This window comes from Coptis chinensis, chromosome 9, assembly GCF_015680905.1.
Source record: "Coptis chinensis isolate HL-2020 chromosome 9, ASM1568090v1, whole genome shotgun sequence".
Lineage (NCBI taxonomy): Eukaryota > Viridiplantae > Streptophyta > Magnoliopsida > Ranunculales > Ranunculaceae > Coptis > Coptis chinensis.
The window spans coordinates 32,896,498-32,902,497 of NC_141464.1; positions in this window are offsets into that span (position 1 = coordinate 32,896,498).

Genomic DNA, 6,000 nt, shown 5'->3' on the forward strand with positions numbered 1-6,000 from the left:
ATAATTTTCAAATATATATAATAAATAATATAATATATTATTTCTATATTTCTTTATTTTTTATATAATTATTAATTTATTTTTCGATCACTTAAAAAAACGAAAATGCTGAGTTGGCAATGCTGAGTTGGTAAAAAAATGCTGATGTGGCATGCCAAGTGGAAAATACAAATAAAACGATATTGAAAAAATAATGACACATCATCACTTAACTGACGGAACTTAACGGATTTCTATTTTTGTTAAATCGGGCATAATACATTGATACGTTTGTGAAAAAAAATTCTATGTTGATACAAGTGTTAGTAAGACCTAAGTACGTTACATATTTCTGTATTTAAGCCTATCCGCAATGAGAATCTGCTCATATGAAGCATACCACACAAAACTTGCAATATTCTCTGTTGACGGAGGTTTTTGTAAACCTTAATATAATCAATTAATCATCATGTTAAAAGAACACACTAGAGGCATTGCGTAACCCACTTATCCTACAATAGAGTGTGTAAGTTAAGATTATCGAAACAAAAAAAAGTGTGTAAGTCTCATCTTAATAGTACTTAGGGGAAACTTGATTAGACTACTGACTTGTCAAATCTAGGTAGTTCGATCTTCAAATGAGCATGCATGCATGCCCATGAAAAGTGCCACCATACAACTTTGAAAACGAAAGGGAACAACAAAATTAAAATAGACATCAATGTTCTAAGGCTACCCATACACACACACACACACACACACACAAATAAGAAAACCAATTAAGGGGAAAGACTGAGAAGCCAGCTAGAAGAATAGTTTGTTTATTGGCATACATATATGTACCATAGAACCCAAGATTCTACAACACCCTTCTCACTCATAATATTCCCCCCATCCGCTGTATAGCACAATGTTGGATGTATCACCCTACGACAGTTTATGTGGTCTAAGAACTGAATTCCCCTGCTGATGTGTTCTATCTCCACCATCGAATTGTCTAACCTAAACCAATATTTGCTCTCACAAAATTCAACCAATGCCTTACTTATCTCTATTGCATCCTCTCTAGGCCCTCAAATTCCAATTAAGAAATGACCCCCATACAGAATGTAGTCCATTTTCCTTGTCTTTTCCCTCCCACTTGATGGCACAAATTCTGGCCAAGCAGGATTGTGACAACTATCAGTAATTGAGTCCTTCCATATAGAATTGAACTTCGAGGGACAAAATTACTTAATAATCTTTTCTTCCATCCAATTATCAAACCTAGTAAGGTATATATTACCAAGCAAAGGGCTCAGAATCATTTTTCAATTGATTCCTAGTAAGAGTCCTAAGAGTTGATTTGATCAACCCCAACACTTTTTTTATCCTTTACACCCTTCTCCAAACAACCCATCAACATATCTACTCACATTCTCAATCCAAACCTGGAAAATGCATCAACCACCATTATATCTCACCAATGGTAAGAGAAGTTAACAAATCGAAGACAAAAGCGAAGCCAAAAAAAAAAAAAAAAAAATAATATATATATATATATATATATATATATTCAAGAAGTAAAAAGAGTGACGATGAATTTCTTTACTTAGTAGCAATCAAGTCGAATAAACAACTAGGGTAAAGGGGGGGACCAATTTCTGCCGAATAAACAAGTAAGGGGTAAAGGGGGACCCCAATAATGAAACAAAAAAGTAAAAGCCAGTTGAGTACCTTTTTGCGAGCAGACGGTGGGTTGCAAGACAATAAAGCATCCAATGTGGAAAGGGGAACCTATTAAAAGTAATAAAGTAGTAAAAGTTGTTGAGATGAGAAGTGAGTGGAGTTGAGATGAGAAAATCGGAAACTTATGAAGTCAGACAGCGAGAAATGATAAAAAAAAAATGGTACGTACATGTATGGAGTTGAGAGAGAGGAGAAAGAGAAAGAGGGAATGAGTTAATGGCGCGAGAGAAGAGTGACGAGAAATTAGCAAAGTTTTTACGAGAATGAGGACAGACAAAAACCAACCAAAAGACTTTTTGGGCCACATACCCCCCCCCCCCTTCAGCCTAGAACGTTCGCTCCGCTCACTTGATTATTTGTGAACTTTGAATTTTTTTTACAATTATACAAAATTTAGTTAAATTGGATTTGACCTAATACTATTTATTTTTTATATGTTTTCTATTTTTAGTAATACATAAAATGTATTCTAAGCATTTATTAGTTATTAATTATGTAGTTGAATGCAAATAGATGAGTTCGGATATTATTTTGTGAACTTGTCAGCCCAACAACCCCAAGTCCCCAACAAACACCACGTGCCCACCATTATCTAGAAAAAGAGAAAGACACCACATGCACAAACAATTTGACTAATGGACTCCCCCATGTGTCCCTAATCCAACGAGCCAGATCCAATTTCTTAACATCCCAATCCAACGGTTAAGGTTCATCTTCTCAATTATCTTCTTCTTCGTTGTTTCCACTAACTGCCCACCACTGATATCTCCACACACCACCACTACAAACACTCCACCGGCCACCACACCACAACTCAATCTTCTCCTAAAACTTAATACTTCAATAACTCCAAACACAAACCTCACCTCCAATTCACCACCACCACTTGCCTCACCTCTTTTCTGCCTTTGGTTTTATATTTGACCCGCGTCCTACCCACGTCTTGACCTGCGTCCATTACAATTGACTACATCTTGACCATGTTGACCGCATCGAACATGCTGATAAGAGCCCAAAACTGTAGTTTTAACCCCTTAATAATCATACTGTTAGACCAATTATGTGAATAATAAGTAAGAGTTAATCGATTACGTGTTTTATGCATTTCGTGCTTCAAAGTCCATTATGCTTGAAATGTGCCACTTTTTAGCGAGATAAAGGAGCAAAAGTCAGCCAGAACTTCCGAATGCCATATCTTTGGACTCGGACCTCCAGTTGAGACCTACCTTATGTCAAAACGACCGGCTCGGAAAGAGCTTCGCAATGGTCTAAGCCTTGACCCAATCAGAGGAGCAGAAGTGGACGAAAAGTCTGTGGAAGCCAACTGCAGCTGAAGAGGCCTTTTGAATTTGAAAAGAATTGGGTTTTGGGCCTGATTCTCTGGCCCAAAACATGGCTCCAAGCCCATGCACGATTTTTGGATCTGAATGTATAAAAACAAAAGCTTAGTTCTTTGTTAATGGTAGATAGTTAGGTTAGAAAAGAAATTAGATTAGTTAGCCTCCATTAAACCTTAATTCTAGATCTAGTTTTCATTAGATTAATTAAGTTTAATTTCATTTCAATTCTTGTTTTAGATTAAACTCTCAAATTATTGTTCTTGATTGATTAGATAATAAAAATAGTTATTTTGTCAATTTCGATTTATAGATCTAAATTCCATTATTGTTTGTTATCATTTCATAGTTATTAATTAGATTTCGATTATTGTTTAGTGAAATCGCATAAAGTTAGAATCTTTTCATTATGTTTAGTTTAGATTTAATGGGAATTGTTAGTTTGATGAATCAAGGCTAAATCCTCCATTAGAGGGTTTGATGAAGCCTTGATGAAAACTTAGTGGTTAGTATAGAATTGGTTGTAGAATCTATTCCACTCTAGAAAGTCGTGTTTAAGCCATGAGAATGGGTGGGCGACTTCACATGCTAGTTAGTACTTTCGGTAGAAATGCCATGAACACTAGGGATTAGAACTTCGAATTTCTTGCCGTAGAACGTGAGAATCGAGATACAAGAATCTATACTAGGTTATTAAGTTGGATTCGAGGTGGATTCAATTCCCTCTAATCCTTTATCTAGATTCAAAACAATCATATTTCCATAGCATTAAGTAGTTTAATTTTAGTTTATGTTATATCTTGTTATTTATATTAAGCGTCTTGTTAGTATAATTTCCTCGTAAAACTCTCATTGACTTAAGAGCGACTAGTTAGACTTAGAAAACAATCCATGCTAGGGAACTAGGGAGTGGAGCGAACCGTACTCCATTTAGTGCAATTCGCGTTGAGAGTAGAAGATTTGATAATAGACTTCGTAAAAGTCAAGTTTAGTTTACAAACGTTTTGGATTCCTAGTTCATTTAAGTAGGTACACTATTTATTTTAACAGTTATCAAATGGCGCCATCTCTTAGTTGCACTTTAGCATTGTTTTCTTTGTAGAAGTAGTCATTTTAAGTCCCATTAAACCCACCCACCCTTGTTTGATTCATCTTTGTGGTTATTCGTTTCAAGTCCGAAAAATTCGGAAAAAAATACCGCGGCGCGCCAAGGAGAGCGCCAGCGACCAGCGTATATTCTTGGAATTTCATCAATACAATTGAAGCCCGCGCTAAGAAAGAAGCCAATTCAGCGTAAGTTCTTTAATTTTCTTCTACCCGCGAGGCCAAGGGCCAGCAGAGGAAAGCGACCACCGCTAAGTTCTTGGAACTTCGAATTTACAATCGAAGCCAGCGCTGCAAGATAAAGGCGCCAGCGCCTTAGCTGAAATTTCTGGATTTCCCGGGTTTGATTCGAACTTCGAGTTGTCAAGTTTTTTTCAGTGTTCTAATCTCTTATTTACACTGAACACGCGTAAACAAGGCGCTATTCATAAGCGAAGCAAGGACGCTTATCGGTATATTCCTTTCTTCCACTCCTCGCATCTTACTGTCGGAGGAGTTTTAATTCTAGTATAATCGGGGCTTGTTTTTAAGTAGAAATAAATACAACACGCCTATCTAGAATTTCACACACTACACCTGATATTATGGTGAAGAAGAAGAGACTCCTCTCTCGACTTTTATAAAGCTTTGGCGATAGCCCTAAATCTTGCATCGTTAGCGGACCAACGGGGATTTTCGAATTCCCCAAACATATTTAATCTGTTACCCGTTTTCCATGGTCTAGACCATGAAAAACCTTACCAACATCGTAAGGATTGAACAAGTCCTTACAACATTCCATCATCCTACCGTTGGTGCAGACGAGATAAACTAAGGTATTTTCCTTCACCTTAGGCGATAAAGGCGTCTTGGTTTAACTGCCCAAGCACCTAATTACGTGGACTCGTGGGCCAAACTTGTTCAATTTGTTTATGGAACATTTTTACCCACCCCTAAAGGCGGATGAGATGCTTTCCAAGATTCATTTTTCCGACAAAATCCTCATGAATCATTTTAAAGAGGCTTGGAATCGTTTCACCGATCTGCTTATAGAGTGTCCACACCATAACTTAGCTAAAGACCGTTAGTTAGGTGCCTTTTCAAAGGACTTCTACACCACCATAAAGAAGTCCTTGACATAATGAATGGGGGTAGTTTCCTAAGTAAAGGAGCCAATGAGGCTTACAAATTTTTAGAGGATCAAACTAAAGCGAAATAACAAGCTGGGGGGTAGTGACGATTACTCCCGCTCAAAGCTAGTTCTTCTTCCACGATTAAGGCTACCCGTATGTTTGAGGTTAAACCCGATCTAGAACTTAAAAATTTAATCGAATCTCTAAATAAAAGGTTGAGGCCATTTTACGTACAACAAAAGCCTATCCCGTCATGAATGTAAATCCAAATCCATGTAGTTTACATTTGGAGTCCCTGAGCATCCGACTCCCAGCGTCCGATAGCTATGAACATTCTTGTTCTATTAATAGTGAACCTAACGCCCGGGAGACAAAATCCCAACTTCGGTTGGAGAAATAACCAACAAGTCACACCTCGAGGGTACAATAATCAATATGTTAGGCCAACACCGGTTATAACCAAGCTCCTCGGGACAAGGGCGAGTCGGGGTAATTATAATAATTATAACAACCAAAGCCTGAACCTCGACAAGGTCAAGCACAAGGTAAATATAGTTATAATAATTATAATGCTAATAGAGGTATCGTTCGGTAAATAATAACTATCACAATCCGCTATATAAATAATCAACGCGACATAGTTCAGTCCACACCACCACGTGACTAGTACACCCACACACAACCGGATCGTCTTGACACCTTCATACAAGTGAGCCAACAACTTTTCCAAAACATGGCTC